The 20975-nt window shown below is 44.8% G+C and overlaps 1 pseudogene; it reads left to right on the top strand.

Annotated features, from left to right (window-relative positions):
• Positions 1-1213: 1213 nt before the first annotated feature.
• On the top strand, positions 1214-3969 carry LOC125537986 (annotated as a pseudogene).
• The last annotated feature ends 17006 nt before the right edge of the window (positions 3970-20975 follow it).

Below are 20975 nucleotides of genomic sequence, written 5' to 3'. Positions count from 1 at the left end.
CGTCTCGTGGGGGGAAGACAGCCCCCACGATTTTGCACTAAGAAGAATCTCTTCCTGACCCAGTCGAGAAAAGGCCTCGAAGGTCGGCTGACCGGACGCGCCACAGGGTGCCCAGGACATGTGTCACATGTATAACATTGTTAGGCAACCGCAGTGGTTAAGCATATACCACGGAACAGCCGACGAGGGGCCTTTTTTCTCTAGAAATTTTAGCCAATGAGTTGTTTTTACACTCTATTAACTGAATTATTGCTTCTTACTGAAATTGTATGAACTATTTTTTGGCGGCCAGTGATTGCAGTTGCATGAATTAGCAGTGATTGCACTTATATAGTTCTAAATAATTAGGGCTATAGCGTTGAATTACCATTGAAAGTGTAGCCTGATGCTGTTTGTTTTTATCCAAGTGCTTTCTGTGTTTCATGTTTCGGGGTTTATATGACTTAACTATGATTTACAACTTGATTCCTGCTAGTTGTGACTGTTGTTGATTGACATATTTGAATGTTATTTTGTTTCTTACTGCCAACTATGGTTATATGTTCTTCTAACTGACAATTAGTTCTATATGAATATTTGTAACCATGGAAATATTCTCTGAAAATTAGTTATACTCTTTGTGATAGAAAAAGAGAGTTGAAGGTGCACTTAAATAAAAGCTAAGGTGTTGGCTAATTATGATGCATCTGTTGTGTTGTGCCCCCATTCTTTACATGCAAAATGTTTTTGTTCTACAATATTCAAACATTTGTTAGGTTGTCTTAAAACTCTCTTTATGATGATTCATGCCTAATTCTAGCTTATAGACAATCTAGGGCTAAATCAAAAGGAGAGGTTGTGTCATGTACTCCCTCTGTTCCTAAATATAAGTATTTTTAGACATTTCAAATGAAATACAACATACGGATGTATGTAGACATATTTTAGAGGGTGGATTCATTCATTTTGCTCCGTATGTAGTCACTTGGTGGAACCTCTAGAAAGACTTATTAGTATTTGGGAACGGAGGGAGTAGAAGTTTTGACTGTTGATAGAGAATGGTGATTGTTGAGTTAAATTTGTAATATTTCTCCATCCATTTGGTTCTTGTGTGGTTCTTAGATACCTTATTTTGGGGGGTTAATTTGTTGCTCCCCCCCCCCCCCCCCCCCCCCCTATATCTGACAAGTTCTGATGTTTGATGTTTGCCCATGACTTGCCCAGGACAGTCGATATGGATGAATCAATTGATATTAGTGATGTTCTCGCACATGCTTTGCACCCTGATGACAATATACGGTCAATAGCAGAACGGAAGCTAAAGCAGCTCCATGGTCTTGATCTTCCCAACTTTCTTCTACATTTATCATCTCATCTCTTGAGGGAGGGGAATCCAGAAGAGACTAGGACACTTGCTGGCATCATCCTGAAGAACTCCTTGGAATCAAGGGATCCTACACTCAAGGACGCACTCAAGGATCTACCAGCTCTACAATGGCTCAACCTCGATCCATCTATTTGATCAAAGATCAAGGAGAATTTGCTCATGGCACTAGAATCTGATTCAAGGCAATCTGATTCAAGGCGCCCCTGGTCGAAAGTTATTGCAAAAATTATTGCAAGGGTTGCATGCATTGAGATACCGAGGAATCAATTGCAGGACCTCATTGGCAAATTAGTGGACAACATGGCAAGGCCATCTTCTTCACTAAAGGAAGCAACTCTAGAAGTTTTGGAGTATGTCTTCGAGGGGTCCCCTTACCTTCTCAAGGGGGATCAAGGGGATCTTGTTAAGGCCAGTGTCGTAAATGCAGTGAAGAACCATGCAGGAGAGCTAAGTTCTCAAGTCCGTCTGGCAGCGGTTAAAGCTCTACTCAACGTTCTTCAGGTTGATGATTTTGCTCGGTTTAAAGACCATGCTGGCAGAAATTCTGTAGTGGCTGTAGTTTGTGATGCGGCTGAATCCAACGAAACTGAGATCAAAGAGGTGGCATTTGAGTGCCTTGTTGCAATTGCATCCAGATATCATACCAATTTAGAACCGTACAAGGAAATCATACTAAGTCTTACATCCCAAGCTTTGAAAGGAGATGTGGAATCACTTAAAGTCAAATCTATTGAGTTGTGGAGCACTATTTGCCAACAAGAGGTTGATTACCAAGAAGAAGAAGAAGATTTAGAAGAACAAGAACAAGAACAAGAGACCTCTAACTTTATTGGTCCTCTCTCTTCATTTGTTCCACTTCTGCTAGAAACTTACTTAAAAGAAGAGGAAGATTTAAAACAAGAGGACATTTCCATGGGTGCAGAACAAGAGGGAGATGGTAATTTAGAGGACATGGACATTTCCATGAGTGAGGAACAAGAGGGAGATGAAAATGTGGAACAAGAGGGAGCAAATCTTGAGGACATTTGGGGACAAGAGGGAGATGAGACTGTGGAAGGCATTTATATGACATGCCTAGGCCTCGCCGCTAGAACTATGAAGGATGCAGTTGTCCCCCTTGTGGTGCAATTTGTTGAGTGCAACATCCATGGACCACATTGTCATAGTCGCAAGGTAGTCATTTTTCCATTAGCTTTTATCCTTGAAGGTCCCTCTGTCAAGCAACTTTCTCCTGTAGTTCATTTGTTGCTTGACATGATGAAAGATCCTGAGGAAGGTGTAAGAGGCAGGGCTGCATGGACTCTTGGGCGGATGTTTGAGCTTGTGGGTGCAAATAGAATCATCAGAAATGAGGGGGGCCTTCCTGGGATCATGGCTGTCTTGATAGAGAGGAGCAAAGATGTCCGTCAAGTGTCCATTGAAGTGTATAGAGCTCTATATTTTCTTGCGAGATGTTATGGAGAAGATGCAAAGTCATGTGAGCTTTCACCTTTTGCTAAGCCTCTTATTGATGCTCTTCTTTGTGCTTCAGAACTTGCTAAGGAGAACCCTTTTAGGCTTCCAGCATGTACATCTGCTTATGAAGCACTGAGTGAGATTGTGAGAGTTTGCAACATTGAAGAATTAGAAGTTTGCAGGGCTGTAGGAGGCTTAATGTCTCAAATCTTTAGGAGATTGAACATCATGATTAATCGTCAAGGTGAAGCAGTTTCATCCATTGAGAGGAAGAACCGTGGCCTTCTTGAGGTTTTGCTGTGTGGTCTACTAGAACTCTTAATCCGGAGGCTTGGCACTAGCTACTTGGCGACCAGTGTGGCATTTAAACTTAATGGGTCTGCTAAGTGTGTATTGCTCCTATTGTGCATTGTCTTAACCAGTGACAGTAATAGTGCACATGATGGAGCAGCCCTTGCCATTGGTGCTCTTGCTCATGCCAGTGGTGGTGATTTTGTACAACACATGCCTATCCTGCTACAGCATTTTAATGTGAAGCGGCTCTCCCTAGTTTATTTAGAAGTGATGTGTGATATCTGCCGTGTCTTGGGAAAAGAGGAAGAGGCGGTGCCATCCTATGATCATATTATGGAAGTTCTCTACCAAGGTATCCTAGAATCGACACTTCAACCTTCAATTTTATCGAGCTTTGGGCAGATTGCTCTTGCTATTGGTGAGAAATTTGAGAAGTACCTGCCTCCAGTTATGGAAAAGCTTAGAGTAGCTGCTGAGTTGAAGTCCCAGGATAAGGATCATGGTAACAAGGTTAGAGAGGGGATATTTAAGGCTTACCATGGCATATTGGGTGGTATAAATGACCAAAAGTCTGGGTTGAAGGTAGCGATGGCTCTAGTTGACTTCACCGAAGGTGTGTGCAAGGACCACAGCAAGATCAAGAGAAGGTACGCACGCCTTCTTTTTCGGTTTGGTTATAGTATGCAGTACAATTATAGGTCATATACTCATTGATTGGTTTTTTCTTTCTTTCTTATAGTTCTTGGGACAGAAAGGATAAAAGTGTGACCAAGGCAGGAATTGATGCCTTGTCTCAGCTTCCTTCCGGAGTGGGGGCCTGGTCACAGGGGTTGATTGAAATGATGAAGGAATAATGGTAGGGTGAAGGAGAGGAACTAAAGTGTGCTTTATTTTGGTACGCTGAAATTTTATGACTTGGTTGATCTAGGTGTCGGATAGAAACTCCTTTCTCCTCTAATTGTTACTAGTTATTATGGTTTTGCACAGATTTTCAGACAGCCTTCTAGGCAATTTTGTTATAAGAGCAATGTAGAAGGAGCTCACCTGCTGCAAGTTGGTATAAGTAATGTGTAAACATCACGAAAAACTTTCAAACCGTGACATTCTGTACTAAAATCCCCTGCCGCCATAACCATTCCTTGAAGTGTAATTTGTACACACAATTTAGCTTGGCTCCCTTTTTTGTGTACCGGTATAAATGATTGAAAAAAAATTCCGTGTACATTTAACTCTGAGAATATATGTCTATCTGTTGACAAGTGTTCTGTGCTGAGTGCACTCCTCTTCAGTAGTTTGTTACCCCCTCTCTAACTTAATTTAAGACGTTTTTTACATTATATTAAGACATTTTGACACTGTTATAGTGTCAAAAAATGTCTTATATTAAGTTACGGATGGAGTACTATGTAAACTTGTTTTTTGTTAGTTATTGTGGGAACTTGTTTCTGTAATGCATGTGTAGTCATTTTGCCACTTTGGGCAGTTTATCTGTCCGTGACAGAACTTAGTGATGCAGCTTTGTGCTCTGAGCAGGAAGAAAAGTGCAATTTATCTATTTGTTACCAGTATCATATAGGAAGTTTTTGGAGGAAATTAACTGTTGTTTCTGAGTTGCTTTTTCTCTTATGAGGAGGTTTCCAAAGCGGTGGTACGACCAAGCTGCTGTTCGAAAACATACTTCTCATATCTAGCTTCAATTGCAAAACAAGGCAAAAACCACATGTCACCTCCTTCGTTTCTCACAGAACATTGCTAAGACAAAATGGTAGGTCTGCAATTGTAAGAGCATCTCTAGCAGATCCCACAAAAGCGGTCAAACCTTTGTATTTTCGCTATACAAGTGGGAAAAACGCCCCGAATAGATCCTGTAAAATAGCAACCTTTGAATTTACGGTACAAACTGGAAAAACACCCCAAATAGATCCCGTAAAATAGCAACCTTTGCATTTACGGTACAAGCTGGAAAAAACGTCCTAAATAGACCCTGTAAAATAGCATATCCCGTACAAAATTTGCCCTATATTCGAGCTCTCATCCATCATATATGGAGGCTTTCAGCCACTTTTGGAGGATCGACGTGGCGCACGAGCGGCAAGCTTGCCGTTCTAGCCGGACGGAATTTGAGTCTGTTCGTGCGTGCGTTCCGGGGAAGAAGAAGTGTGAGGAGAACAGAAAAAAATACAGTACGGGTTTACAGGATCTGTTCTGTCCGATGCCTCGTGGTACCGTAAATTCGTTTTAGGTGTTTTTTACAGGTGGTGCTTTACGAGATCAGCTAGAGATGCTCTAAGGTCGTCCCCAACAATGCTGCTTCACCTACAACAAAACCAAATCGTAACTATTCGCATCATGATCCTCCGGACAAGTTGAGCTCCAAAACACTAGTTCCAACAAACGGAGTGAATTGCAAAAAACCACCACATTTGGGGGCATCGATTGCAGAAAACCACAAGGTCGCTAATCATTTGCAAAAAACACCGCACATTCAGTAAACTTTTTGCAGTGTGCACTGATCGACCGATTTGCTTCGTTTGAGTGCGTTTCCGACAGATGGGGCCCGGTTTCCCCCTACGTGGCATAACGGACGGCAAACGGCGCCGTCTGGTCGAGACGACTTGGTCGGCTCACGTCGGACCGGCCGACCGCGCCGCCCCCACTCCACTTCTCACTCACTCGCTCCTTTGCTCTCCCTGGGGCTTCAATGGGGAAGGCGAAACCTGGCGGCGGCGACGGCCGCGGCAGCGACGGCGCTTCCGCTAGCGATGCTGGTGGTGCTGGAGATCCACTGGAGCTCTGCGGGAGCTCGAATCCTTCTCAGGCGGTGCCTCCTCCCCAATCCCCGGACCCGCAGTACACGGCGGCTAGGGCATTTGCCAAGGCGGTGAAGGCAAATCCGACGGGCAGCCACCACTTTGCATCCTCCTTCGGCGGTGTGGTGTAAGCCATCCATCCTCTCCCCCTCCTCACTGTTTCCCTGTTTCCCCGATCTGGATTCTAGGGTTAGGGTTCTAGGACAAGTACAGAGTTGGGGATTATGTTGTTGGTATTTGGTTTGGATTATTGTGTGTAATGTTAGCGAACTGCAAATTAGCTTGCCCTTAATTATTCAGTCATGCTAACTGAATTTTATCTGTAATGTTTGGGTTCTAGGGTTAGGATTATTGGGTTACAGTAATGGTTTGGAGTGCAAATTAGCTGTAACACTAGTTTTCAACTTACACAGTAGTTTAACATAATTGCACTGCTCAGTCTTGCTAACTAAGATGTTTTTAACTTAACTTTAACACTAGTTTAACATAATGGCTCAGTAGTTTCAACTGCAATTGCACACTAGTTTTGAACATAATGGCTCAATAGTCAGTTGTTTTAACTGAATTGTTTAACACTAGGTTTACTGAATTTTATCTGTATTGTTCAACACAAGTTTTATCTGAATGTTAACAACTATGTTAAATGAACTAGGTTGGATGATGAAGAATGGGAAGTGAGGTTCCATTTCTTCGATAGAGATAATTTGGAAAGAACCATTTGCTTATCAGACATAACATATTGGAATCTTATTGCACTAATAGAGTTGGAAGGCTTTAGTTCAAGAGATTATATGTATTATGTCAGAGATCCAGGAGTTGGGGTGCCAGGAATGGAAGAATTAACTGATGATGACAAGGTTGAAGAAATGTTGGATGACATATGCAGTAAAGGAAATAATGTGGTTAACATTACAGTCATGAGAAGTGATGCACCCACACCAGCTGACCTAAACATTGGTCATGTTTATGAAGAGCAGGTCCCTTTGTCTGAATTAGGTGTACCACTTGTCTATGAGGTAGATACTTCAGGAGTTCTTTTCCCTAGTCCAGTTAAGCCCCAACCACAGCCTGTCCAGGTCATGAACACCCAGGAGAGTTCATGTTTGAAGCTTAAGGGTCCAAGTGAACCAGAGTTTGCATTGGACTATGGTAGTGAGAGGCATGAGTACTTCATGAAGACAGACCAAGATCAAGAGAAGATTGAGAAGATGATGGAGCAGAGGAGGAATGAAGAGATTGAAAAGTTTAGGACCAATAAGAAACAAAAAGAGAAGTACAAGGAAGCAAAGAGAAAACTTCCAGAGCTGCTTGCTGAAGAGTTCACTGACAGTGATAGTGACAATGAGATTTTAGAAGATGAAGACATAATAGCTAGGCTGGAGGCAATGAAGAGGCATAGAGCTGATCCTCTCAATCACTTTGAAGGAGACACTGATGTAGAAGAGCTTTATGAACCAGATGAGGAGGAGTTGGAGGATGAAGCAGGAGAGGAGGAGGTAGGACAGGATGAGCAAGCTGAGGAGGGTAGGAGAGGAGGAAGCACTATAGGAGGAAGTAGTGCAGGAGAAAGCAGCATCACAGGAGGAAGCCAGAGGAAGGGGCCAACAACCAGATCACATGAAAGTCTTGACCAAATCATAGAGCAAGATTGGATACCTTCATCTGATGAAGAGAGCAACCCAGGTGACTTAAGTCAGGATGATAATGATGGTGCTCAGCTTCCAACATTTAGGCAACCAAATGGTAGGAAGAGTAGGGCCAGAAAGCAGAAGCCTAGGCTTTGGTATGATGAGAAGAGGGAGAACCCACAAGAACAATTTGTGAAGAAACTTTGTTTTCTAGATGTCCAACAATTCAGGAGAGCACTTCTTACATTTCACATCTCACAAAACAAGAACTACTCTTTTCATAGGAACTGCTCAGATAGAGTTATTGCAGTTTGCAGTACAGAAGACTGTCCTTTTTTCATTGCTGCTTCTCAAATAGCACATGAGAAAACTTTTTGTATAAAGAAGATGAAGTTATACCACAATTGTGCTGCTGTAGGAGAGAGCACCAAAGTGACTGCAAGATGGTTGGCACATGAGTGTGAGGAACAGTTGAGGGCAGACATAAACACACCAGTCCAGACCATAATAGCCAATTTAAAGAATAAACATGGAATAGAAGTGTCCATTCACATGGCCTACAGAGCAAGGAAATCAGCTAAGAGTGTTGTCCAAGGAGATCCAAGGGCACAATACACAAGGATAAGGGATTACCTCCAAGCTGTGTTGGATACCAATCCAGGAAGTAGATGCATTGTTACAACAAAGCAATTGAAGGCCCATCCTAGCATAAATCCTAGATTCCATGGCTTGTTCATGTGCCTGAATGCTTGCAAAGAGGGTTTCCTAAATGGTTGCAGACCCTTCATAGGTACCTATATTAATTTGTGTGAACACAATCATTTATGTTGTCCTAGTACTAATGTGAAATTTTCTGCTGTAGGTGTTGATGGCTACTTCATTAAGTTGACCACAGGGCAGCAAATATTGGCTGCAACTGGTAGAGATGGTAATAACAACATATTTCCCATTGCATTTGCAATTGTTGACAAGGAAGACACTGCCAGCTGGTCATGGTTTCTAACACAACTGAAGTATGCTCTTGGTGGTGAGTCAGGGAAGCATGGCTACTACACTATCATATCTGATAGACAAAAGGTAACTCATACACCATAGTACTTACAAATAGTGCAAATTAGAACATGCTTAGTACTTACAAATAGTGTCTTCTGGCATCATATTCAAACATTAGTTTACTTTCACAGGGTCTGCTTAAAGCAATAACCAATGTATTCCCAAATTGCCCTCAAAGATTCTGCCTTAGACATATTTATCAGAACTTCCAAACAGCTGGCTTTAGAGGTGAAGAGTTAAAGAAATACATGGATCAGGCTAGTTATTCATATACTGAGTATGGATATAATCAAGCAATGAATGGTATGAAAAAAGAGTGTCAAGCAGCTTGGAAATGGCTTAGTAAGATACCAAAGCATACATGGGCTAGACATGCCATGGACACAAATTGTAAAACTGACTTGGTTGTGAACAACATAAGTGAAGTATTCAATAAAATGATACTTGATGTGAGAGGAAAACCAATTAAAACCATGGTTGATGGGATCAGAACAAAATTGTTAGTTAAGTTCAATGCCAATAGGACCAAGACAGAGACAGCTAAGTGGCAGATATGCCCAACATATGCTGAAAAGCTGGAAGAAGCTAAACATCATTCCAGATTCTGTCAGTCAATCAAGGCTGGACCTGATCTATACCAGGTTGCAAGTGGAGAAAGCACATATGCAGTAAATCTGAAAGATTACACATGTGGGTGTAGAAAATGGGACATGACTGGGGTTCCTTGCAATCATGGTGTTTCAGCAATTAACAAGAATAAACTACATCCAGAAGATTTTGTTAATGCTTTCTTCAAGAAACCAATGTATCAACAAGCCTACAGTCCAATTGTCTACCCTGTGCCTGGGCCTGATCTATGGCCAAAGACTGGGACCCCTGACATAGAGCCACCTGTTTTCAGAGACAAGCCAGGGAAGAAGCAGACAAAGAGGAGAAAGAATCAGTTTGAGAAGCCAGCTCCCAAGGATACTTCTAGGATGGCATCAATCACTTGTAGTAATTGCAATTTGAGTGGGCATAGGTACACTAGCTGCCACAAAAATCTTAAGCCAGCCCTTGCAATGAGAAGGAACCAACATCAGGTTAATTGTCCAAACTTCAAAAAATTCAGTTTATGATTATATTTCCTATACTATGTTCTAATCTTTGTATGTTTACACTGCAGGAAAACAGAAGAGTTGATGCAGCTTCATCAGCCCCAAGGGCAGCTCCATCAGTACCCAGGGCGAGAACTACAGCTCCACCGGCACCTAGGCCAGCTCCAGCAGTTCCCAAGGCAAGAACTACAGCTCCACCAGCACCTAGGCCAGCTCCATCAGCTCCTCCTGCAACTAGGAGAGCAACTGCATCTACTGTTGCTGCTTCTAGGCCAAGTTCATCTACTGCTGTAGCTAGAAGGCCAAGTTCATCCACTGCTGGTGCTTCTAGGCCAAGTTCTTCTACTGCTGCAAAGAAAACATTCATACCACCTAGAGCTTCAGGTACTGGAAGGCTGAGAAAACCTTCTTACAAGATGTCTGAGTCGTTCAGTTGTTCCCAGGGCAGCAAGAAGAAGTAATTTCATGATGGTGATGTTGAAAAAAATTTCAAGTTTTTGATGTTGAAAACAATTTCAAGTTTGTGATGTTCAAAACAGCTGTGAGTTTGTCATGTTCAAACCAGTTTAATTCAGCCTATTTTGGCTACTTTGTGATGGCACTATGTAAGTTACCTAATTATGGTTGTGATCAAGACTTTTATGCATGAGGATGTCAAGTAGACTATGATAATGATTATGTTGAATATGATGCTGTCATTTAGACTTTGTTGCATCAAGCTATTTAGGATTTTATCACTTAGGGTGGCTCGGTGTCGACCAATCTTAAATGAACCATTTTTGTCACTTAGTTTGGCTAGGCGTCGCCCAACCCCTAAGTGAAGCAAATTTGTCACTTAGGGTGGCTCGGCGTCGACCAACCCCTAAGTGAAGCAAATTTGTCACCTAGGGTGGCTCGGCGTCGACCAACCCCTAAGTGAAGCAAATTTGTCACTTAGGGTGGCTCGGCGTCGACCAACCCCTAAGTGAAGCAAATTTATCACTTAGGGTGTCTCGGCGTCGACCAACCCCTAAGTGAAGCAAATTTATCACTTAGGGTGGCTCGGCGTCGACCAACCCCTAAGTGAAGCAAATTTGTCACCTAGGGTGGCTCGGCGTCGACCAACCCCTAAGTGAAGCAAATTTGTCACTTAGAGTGGCTCGACGTCGACCAACCCCTAAGTGAAGCAAATTTATCACTTAGGGTGTCTCGGCGTCGACCAACCTTAATTCAACAGATTCATAGCTTAGTTCACAGCTTAGCCAAGCTAAACCCATTACATGCCATGCCATACTTCACAGCTTAGTTCAACAGATTCAAATTTAGCACACATTACAAGCCATAGTTCAATGCTTCATAAGTAAATTAGTTCAACAGATTCAAACTTAACACATTACAAGCCATAGTTCAAAGCTAGTAACTAAAGACAATGACCCACATGGTCATATGACAGCACAATTTATTCTTCACCACAAATACCCTTGATTTCCTTCAGCTTCCTCTTGTTACTTTCACCTGCTTTCTTCAGGTCAGCAACAGCACACTGCAAAGTACTCTTCTCAATGCTCAACTTCTCCTTCTCTTTAGTCAACTCAGCAATGTAACAATCCAGCTTCTCCTTCTCTTTCTTTAGGTCAGCAAAGCTAAACTCCAAAGTCCTCTTATCAGAGCTCATCTTTTCCTTCTCTTTCAGATGATTGAACTTCAAATTCCTAATGACATTGGCTTGAGCAACATGAATGCACTTCAACTGATCAACAACTGCCTTCAATTTTTTGATCTCAGCATCCTTTTCCATGCTGCTGTCAGCAACATTCATATCAGTTTCATGTGGCAGATTATCCTGAGAATCCAAGAGGTTGTTCACATCTTCAACAAGCTTCTCATAAGTCTCCTGCAACTCTTTTTTCTGTTGTGCTAGATTGTGCATAGTAAATGAATGCTCAAGGCATGCCATCTTATTGGCCTGAATGCTATCCTCATACATAAGCCACGGTTTGTGGAGTGCATTCTGCAGATGATCTGGCCACTCCTCATCTACCCATTGCACTAATCCACAATTATTAACTCCCTGCAATACAAAATAAAGTAGTTCAAACATGTTGTCACATGTTACATTTTCAGTTAAGTTCAGGTTACAGTTAAGGTGCAGATTCAGTTAGATCAATTCAACTCAAAAAACTAAACAACAATTATTGTGAGCATGTTTCCTAACATGAACAGTTACTATGAACATAAATCAATATCAATGAACCATGAACAGGAACTATGAGCAATGAACAGTAAACCCTAGAACATGAACAGTTAACCCTAGAACAGATGAACTGTACTACACAGGAGAGGTTTCACATTGCAACTAATTTACTAACTTACTTCTGTTGGAAATATGCCCTAGAGGCAATAATAAATTGATTATTATTATATTTCCTTGTTCATGATAATCGTTTATTATCCATGCTAGAATTGTATTGATAGGAAACTCAGATACATGTGTGGATACATAGACAACACCATGTCCCTAGTAAGCCTCTAGTTGACTAGCTCGTTGATCAATAGATGGTTACGGTTTCCTGACCATGGACATAGGATGTCGTTGATAACGGGATCACATCATTAGGAGAATGATGTGATGGACAAGACCCAATCCTAAGCCTAGCACAAAGATCGTGTAGTTCGTATGCTAAAGCTTTTCTAATGTCAAGTATCATTTCCTTAGACCATGAGATTGTGCAACTCCCGGATACCGTAGGAATTCTTTGGGTGTACCAAACGTCACAACGTAACTGGGTGACTATAAAGGTGCACTACAGGTATCTCCGAAAGTGTCTGTTGGGTTGGCACGAATCGAGACTGGGATTTGTCACTCCATGTGACAGAGAGGTATCTCTGGGCCCACTCGGTAGGACATCATCATAATGTGCACAATGTGATCAAGGAGTTGATCACGGGATGATGTGTTACGGAACGAGTAAAGAGACTTGCCGGTAATGAGATTGAACAAGGTATAGGGATACCGACGATCGAATCTCGGGCAAGTACAATACCGCTAGACAAAGGGAATTATATACGGGATTGATTAAGTCCTTGACATCAGCGTTCATCCGATGAGATCATCATGGAACATGTGGGAGCCAACATGGGTATCCAGATCCCGCTGTTGGTTATTAACCGGAGAGTCATCTCGGTCATGTCTGCATGTTTCCCGAACCCGTAGGGTCTACCCACTTAAGGTTCGGTGACGCTAGGGTTATAGAGATATTAGTATGCGGTAACCCGAAAGTTGTTCGGAGTCCCGGATGAGATCCAGGACGTCACGAGGAGTTCCGGAATGGTCCGGAGGTAAAGAATTATATATAGGAAGTGCTATTTCGGCCATCGGGACAAGTTTCGGGGTCATCGGTATTGTACCGGGACCACCGGAAGGGTCCCGGGGGTCCACCGGGTGGGGCCACCTACCCCGGGGGGCCACATGGGCTGTAGGGGGTGCGCCTTGGCCTACATGGGCCAAGGGCACCAGCCCCTAGAGGCCCATGCGCCAAAGGGACAAGAGGAGGGGAGAGTCCTAACGGGGGAAGGCACCTCCGAGGTGCCTTGGGGAGGATGGACTCCTCCCCCCCCCTTGGCCGCACCCTTCCTTGGAGGAAGGGGCAAGGCTGCGCCCTCCCCCTCTCCCTTGGCCCTATATATAGTGGGGGGAAGGGAGGGCAACCATACCTAGGGCCTGGCGCCTCCCTCTCCCTCCCGTGACACATCTCCCTCCTCCCGCAGCGCTTAGCGAAGCCCTGTTGGAATCCCGCTACTTCCACCACCACGCCGTTGTGCTGTTGGATCTCCATCAACCTCTCCTCCCCCCTTGCTGGATCAAGAAGGAGGAGACGTCGCTGCTCCGTACGTGTGTTGAACGCGGAGGTGCCGTCCGTTCGGCGCTAGGATCATCGGTGATTTAGATCACGACGAGTACGACTCCATCAACCCCGTTCTCTTGAACGCTTCCGCGCGCGATCTACAAGGGTATGTAGATCCACTCCTCCCTCGTTGCTAGATGACTCCATAGATAGATCTTGGTGACACGTAGGAAATTTTGAATTTATGCTACGTTCCCCAACAACTTGTACGGCACAGGCAATGAACCTCCTCCCAGTGCTTATCCCCTGGAATGCAACACATTTCTTCCCTGGCTTGCCATGCTCGCACATCACCCTCAAATCGTCAGCAGAACCAGTGAACAACGGGTCATCCATTGTTGGTGGGATCTGGGCAACACAAATGTACTGGTTCAAATCGAGCTGAAACCCTAAATCCAAAATGCCCAAATCAAAACCCTAAATCCAGTCCCTGTGGAACCAACTGACCTTAATAGGGGAGTCGTAGGAAGAAATGATCTGCACCTCGGAGTCCTCACTGCTCGAGCCGTCGCTCCAAGACACCATGGCGGCCGGCAGCGAGCGGAGAGGAGAGGAGGCAGAGCAAGGTTGAGAGCGGGAGGGAGAGCAGAGGAGCGAGTGAGTGAGAAGTGGAGTGGGGGCGGCGCGGTCGGCCGGTCCGACGCGAGCCGACCAAGTCGTCTCGACCAGACGGCGCCGTTTGCCGTCCGTTATGCCACGTAGGGGGAAACCGGGCCCCATCTGTCGGAAACGCACTCAAACGAAGCAAATCGGTCGATCAGTGCACACTGCAAAAAGTTTACTGAATGTGCGGTGTTTTTTGCAAATGATTAGCGACCTCGTGGTTTTCTACAATCGATGCCCCAAATGTGGTGGTTTTTTGCAATTCACTCCAACAAACGAAACGATTAATAAGCGTTCAACCAGGAGCGCGGATTAGATTAGATACATCACTCAACTAGGGGAGATTTCGGCATCATCGCATCGATAAACTTCTTCAAGGTGATCAATGCATCACTGAACTGACGGAGAAAAATAATCTACTACGTCCTAGCTAGACTGCACTTGGCTAATTGTTAACGATGGGGGTTAAAACTTAAAACAAGGAAGGAGCAGGGAGAAAGGAGTAGTTCCCGTTCCCGTTTGCGCTTGGGAAATCATCATCTCATCGGAGAAGAAAAGAGTCCGTTTTCACTTGTGATCCAGTCCGGCCCAGAATCCGCGTTTACTTGTTTTCTTCCATGATGATGATGATCCGGACTCGGTAGTTTTCCACTACTCGAAGCCCGCGACGGACCCGGCTTCCTCCTAAGGCACCCCGACCTCGATCCCATATTCCCATGCATATAAGTAGCCACGTCCCCGCAGCCCCATGGCCACCAAAGCAACACGGCAACAACCGGCGACATCGTCTAAATCTCTTCACGTAGACAAGTTTTCAGTCTCAGATTTCGAGCTTGATGGAGAACCAGGGGGCAGCAGCGGGAGCGGCGGTGCCGGAGAAGGAGGCGCAGGCGCCGGCGCCGTGCTTCAAGTGGACGGTGGGGGAGGGCGCGTCGCTCATGGAGCGGGCCAAGGACCAGTACAAGCAGTTCACGGAGGCGGGGGCGAGCGAGCACTGGGAGTGCCTCAAGAACAAGGTCAGCTCCATGTTCGCCGAGCCAATCTTCGGCGGAGGCGCCAAGGAGCACGGCTCAACCGCCAACACGCCGCCGTTCGTCGAGTCGCAGTAGATCATCGCCACCGTCGTCTATAGACGGCCTATATATTGTTTCAGGGAGTATATATTAGTACTAGTTGTGAAAGTTGAGGTCTTGGATTAAACTCGAGGAACTGTATATTGTGTTTGAGTCGATTATAAATTAGTCCAGTGATTATATCGAAGACGAGCTCTTTTTTTTCCTTTTCCTGTTCCCTTATTCTGAGGCTCGACCCATAGCAATTTCGTATGATTTTTTTTTTGTTTTTTTTTCCACTTGAATATGATTCTTGTTCACTTCTTCATAGGGCTCGGTTCAAAGAAATTTACATGTTTTTTTTGAGGATCTGGATCCGTGAATTCCTAGGTTTTGCACTTTATTTTAAAAGAAAATTGCCATCCACCCAAATCTCTTTACAAATCAATTGTTTTCCTGTGCTGTAAAATCTAAATTTCTGTGGTTTTGCAAGGGATCCTAGTGATATCCCACAGGGTTAAAGAGGCCATATATCACTGATCCAATGCTAATTGTTTTTCCTATTCGAGTCCTGAAAAAACCATGTAGTATAAATCAATGTTTTCATCATCAAAATTAGATACAATACTCAGCTAAGGGAGATTTCGGCATCATCGCGTTGATAATAAACTTTATCAAGAGGATTACTGAAAAAGGATTTCCCTCCGCTTTGTATACAAAGCAACCAACCGAGACAGCCAACGATAGGTGCTGTGGCGGAAGCAGCACAGTCACACCCAAAAGAAAAGAAAGAGAAAATACAAGAGAAACAAATGCCGACAACTACGGATTGACAAAAACGAAGAAGCCTCGTGGCCGCTGCATCCACCGAAGATCGCCCACCAAGCTCTGGGCCTCTGAAGCACCGGTACCAATCAACACCTCCAAGAAGGGACGCGACAATGACGACGCTGCTGCCAAGGGTTTCCCCCGGTACGCGGTGAGGAGAGAGGAAGGGTAGCCCCGACGCCCTCCAGGAAGGTCCGGCGACACCCTCATGCGCCACCGCGTCGGTGTCGGCCAAGCCAACAGGGATTTCTCCCGATCCCAACCTTCACCTCAGGTACTCCAGAGCTCGCCACCAAACTGACCACCATCCTGCGCAAACCCGACCAGGAAGTTTCCCACGCTGTCTCGCCACGACACCGTGAAGAATGACCTGCACAATGAAGAAGAGGAGCCGGGACAAGGGCAGCAGCACCGTCGGCACGTGGGAGGGCCCCGCCTCCACCGCCGAAGACAATAGTTGACCGGACGCAATAGCAGAAACAAACCAGGCCCGTGGCCGCACAGGCCCGTCCGGGATCTCCGAGGCCCGTAAAGTTCCTGCCTTCGCGCTGCAGCCGGCACGCCCTCGGTGCCGCGGCCCCTGTCCAAGCCGCCCCCGCCTCCCCGCACAGAGAGCCGCCAAGTGGAAGCACCACCTCCACGCGCACCGCCGGCAACCACCACCAGGTTGCCAGACCGCCATCGGCCGAGCCGCACCACCACCGCACGCCCGCGACGGAGAGGAACCAACACCGCCGCCGGGGGCCCGAAGCCGGACCCCAGCCGCAGCCCGCGCCGCCTTCCAGACGGATCCGGGCGCCACGGCGAGGCGCGCACCACCGCGCAGCCGGCCATGCCGCGCCACGCCCGCCAGAAGGCCGCGCGCCGCCACGCCGCGATGCCCCGCGCCCGCACCCGAAGAAGCGGCCCGCGCCGCCCTGTTGTGCCGGGGGAAGAACAGGCCTCGCCGGCGCCGGCGCCGGTCGGGCTTCGCCCGGCCGTGCCCCCTGGCGGCAGCGAGGGAGGAGGGGAGGCTCGCGGCAAGCGGATCTGAGGGCCCTCGCCGGCCGCCTCGCGGGTGGCGGCCTGGGGAGGGAAGGGTTTCGCGAGAGCCTCCGCCTAGTACCAATCTTCGTAGCTCGAATGCTCACATTGACAGAGAAAAAGAATGAAGGGCCATCTGCATCTTGATTGATGCACAAGGTTTAGCCCCCAAACTATCTCTATACTTCCTGACTCTTCAATCTGCTCTGCCGGCTCTTCAGTTACTGCAGGTTTCGTCCTGGGCCACTCATCAGCCCTGCCTATTACTACTGGTATTGTGTGTTGACTGAGAGAATAAGGTGTTGAATAATCTACTGGAAATAGTGTGCTTAATAAAACTTTTGACAGCGTTATATAGAGAATATAATGTACTTGTGCAGGTGCCTGCCCCTCTCGGAACTCCTGAACCAGCTTGGTCGTACTGAAAACCTTAAGGCCTTGTTCGGTTGAGGTGGATTTTGAAGGAGAATGGCAGGGTTTGAGGGGGATTAGATCTCCTACAAGCCAAAATCCTCTCCAATCCACTCCAATCCCCTTGGGAGGAGGATTAAACGAACAAGGCCTAAGTTCAGTTTGATAGATATGGTACGGCCAAGCTTCTTTGATAGATGTGGTTTGCTGGTGCTGTTACCTCGTCGTGTGTTGCTTTCACTGTGATGGAGCTAAAAATGCAAGACATCTGCTTTGCATATCTCTACATAGATTACTACGTACTGGTGTTGTGTACTCCGGTACTGAAAACCTTCAGTTCAGGAGCCAAGCAGCAGCTGTCACCCATTGCACCTACAGATGCTACTTCTCCTGTCAAAGGTCCAGTCCAGGGTACACAGACTCCAGCTATCTTTGCTGGTGAAACTCCCTGGCAAATCACACAAAACGAGTTACAAAAGGAGGGGGCAAATAAATACACAAAAGACTTAAACTAATTCTGCTATGAACACTGACACACAAAAGACTTACATTAAACTGGGTGCGTGCAACAATGATTATTCTTTCAAAAATTCCGCACAGTTTCGACTGATAATAAGTTGATATTGCAGCGGCTCATGACTAATCTTCATTAGCTACGATTTAGGCTCTGCCACACAATTCGGGATTTCGGCGACGCATCCCTTTCTTACAAAGTTCAGCTATAACTTACGGACTAAAGCCAAGCATCAAGACAAGAGTCATTCATCCCTGCAGTTAACCACTTCCATCGAGCTGGCCATGGCATACAAGTTGTGACATGTATTGCTGAAAACACAGTAAAAACTGATGTAGGACTTCCAAACTACATGGGGAGAAAAATCCCAACATAAGGAGCGAATATTTGCAAGTACATACTCCCTCCGTCCGGAAATACTTGTCATCAAAATGAATAAAAGGGGATGTATCTAGATGTATTTTAGTTCTAGATACATCCCTTTTTGTTCATTTTGATGACAAGTATTTTCGGACGGAGGGAGTAGTAAGAAACTTGCAACATGAAACATAACGAAAAAGCAGACTCTAAACTGGTCAGCAACCAAACTACCGACATTATTATATCTTCAAAAATTTCCTGTACTCTGAAGTTTCAATCATAAAGACTGGACTGACCAGAATTATAATGTTAACGCGATACTGACACGACAGACATATTTTCTAGAGAAGTAGCACTGCTACGATCATTTTCTACACACAAAATACATATAATCCCACTACAGATATACAACTCAAATATCAGCTACAGGTTTGACAAAAGTAGCCACCAATTATCATCTCAAAAAATAAAGTAGCCACCAATTATCTAGAAAAAAGTTGCCACCAATTACAAAAGGTCTGCCTTCAGAAGAAAAATAACTTGGATACAGCAACACTACACTAGCACCCTCTCTTTCCTGAGATCGATGGCTTGGACGCTTCTCATCTTTTACCGTCAGTTTCACACAAATGCCAGCAGCTGCAACGTCGCCTAAGTTTGCAGTTCAGCTCTCAGACACTTTGCTACTCCAAGTATATAGTATACTTCAGCACATACTTATGCTCACTCGCATCTTTCCTGTGTTTTTCCAAGAGCAGCATTATGTCCTATTATCATCTTCCAGCGTCACCAGTCTCACTGTGGCAACTGCTCTCAAAGTTATCATATCAAAATACTACTGCCAAACATACCGACATTGGGAAACAAGGAGGCCGTGACAACTTGTCCATTTTAATTGTGCATCTAGCCAAATTACAGAGCTAAAATAAATAGTCTGTTGGTTGGTGGTACATCAGCAACAGATAGAAACAATATCTGCTACTTCATGTTTATATACTAAATATAGCTTGGCTGCAAAAGCTTTCCTGAAATGGCACTATTAGTAGGTTACTATGTCTCTGTTAAGCGGTAAAATCATTGAATAACATAATTTTAAATTAGACATGGTGCTAGCATCAGTATTAAAAATAACAGTTAACTACAGTTGTAGCTAATGGAACTGTAGGTGCAGCTAACAGAGCTTTTTCTTTTTCTTGCCATATTGACCGAGCAGAAATGAAAGTTCAGAGTGATGTATCACAAGTAAGCAATGTAGTGTGTTTTACAAAATTAAAACAGACACGGATGTGATGGCAACCTAGAGCTTATCAGGGTTTAGGCTAAGGTGTATTTCCAAAACAATGACATTATAAATTTGTTGACCATCACAGGTATGCGACGTAGTGTATTTTACAGAACAGAAATGTGGATCTGTACCGGCATATATTCTTATGACACGGAGAAAGTATAGTGCATATATAGGCTTAAACTGCAAACAATAACATCGTGAAATTCATCATGTGATTATATATTAGCAAGTACAAGTCATCATGTGATTATATATATTAGCAAGTACAAGTCATCATGTGATTATATATTAGCAAGTACAATCCTAAAGCAGTGAGAATTTGGAACGATGAAAATTTGATTTGTTTGGTCTTATACCCTGATGGACTGTCAATGCAATTTTGACAGATAGAAGCAGGTGCTTTGGCTACAGACAAGCATTTATACAAGCAAAGGCAGTTAATTTGGAACTTGGTTTGTTTGGTCACACAAATGGCTAACAGTATAATAAAATCTTTTAATCTAGTGAAGCGTCAACTTGCTGCGCTGTCGCACCATCACAGTCCAACTTGATGAAATCATCTGGGAGAATCGGGCACGGGAAACCCTGCTGCAGGCACTACATTGATGCTCCTTTGGCTCCACAATTTTGAATACCTGATGGCAGGCAAACCTCATTCGGGCCTTTCCCATTTCCTTCTGCATTCAACTTGTTTCTTGTGATTCCACCAGGCCCAGAGCAGGACCCAGATCTTCAGTTGCGGCTCATGATCAAAGCTTCCACACTTCTTTAACTAATTCATTCCTAATACTGCACTTCAAAAGAGAAAACAGCCATCTTCCAGGTTGAGGTAGCTCCGACATCGACAGACCATCTTATGTCTGAGGAAGATATGGCAGCCACCCTCATCGAAGCAAAGCACAAGCAAACCGCACATTGAGTGTCTAGATACACACCTCGCCTCTTAAAAATTGTCCTCAAAGCAGGCTGCCAATAAAACATGCTCACCTGGTTGGGGACCTTCATTTGCCATATCTTGGTGAGCGAGGCCAAGGAGTCCGCGTTGATTATGATCACATGTTCTCTCATCTCAATACCCAGTTTATAAGCAGACTTGACAGCAAAAAAATCCCTATTCTATCCGGATGCCAAGCCATACAGCCAGTCATCAATCTGCTCACTCAAGCAGAAGGTGTCTTCCAACAGGTTGCACATCACACTGTCGTGTGATCAGATTAGTAAGCTCCTCTATTTTCCGCAGCAAAGATTCTACCATGAAATGAGCTGGATCTTCTGGTGGATATCCTGATCAGCTATGGATCCCTCCAGA

The sequence above is a fragment of the Triticum urartu genome, chromosome 2 (assembly GCF_003073215.2).
Source record: "Triticum urartu cultivar G1812 chromosome 2, Tu2.1, whole genome shotgun sequence".
Taxonomy (NCBI): domain Eukaryota; kingdom Viridiplantae; phylum Streptophyta; class Magnoliopsida; order Poales; family Poaceae; genus Triticum; species Triticum urartu.
This window is presented reverse-complemented; position numbering and strand designations above follow the sequence as displayed.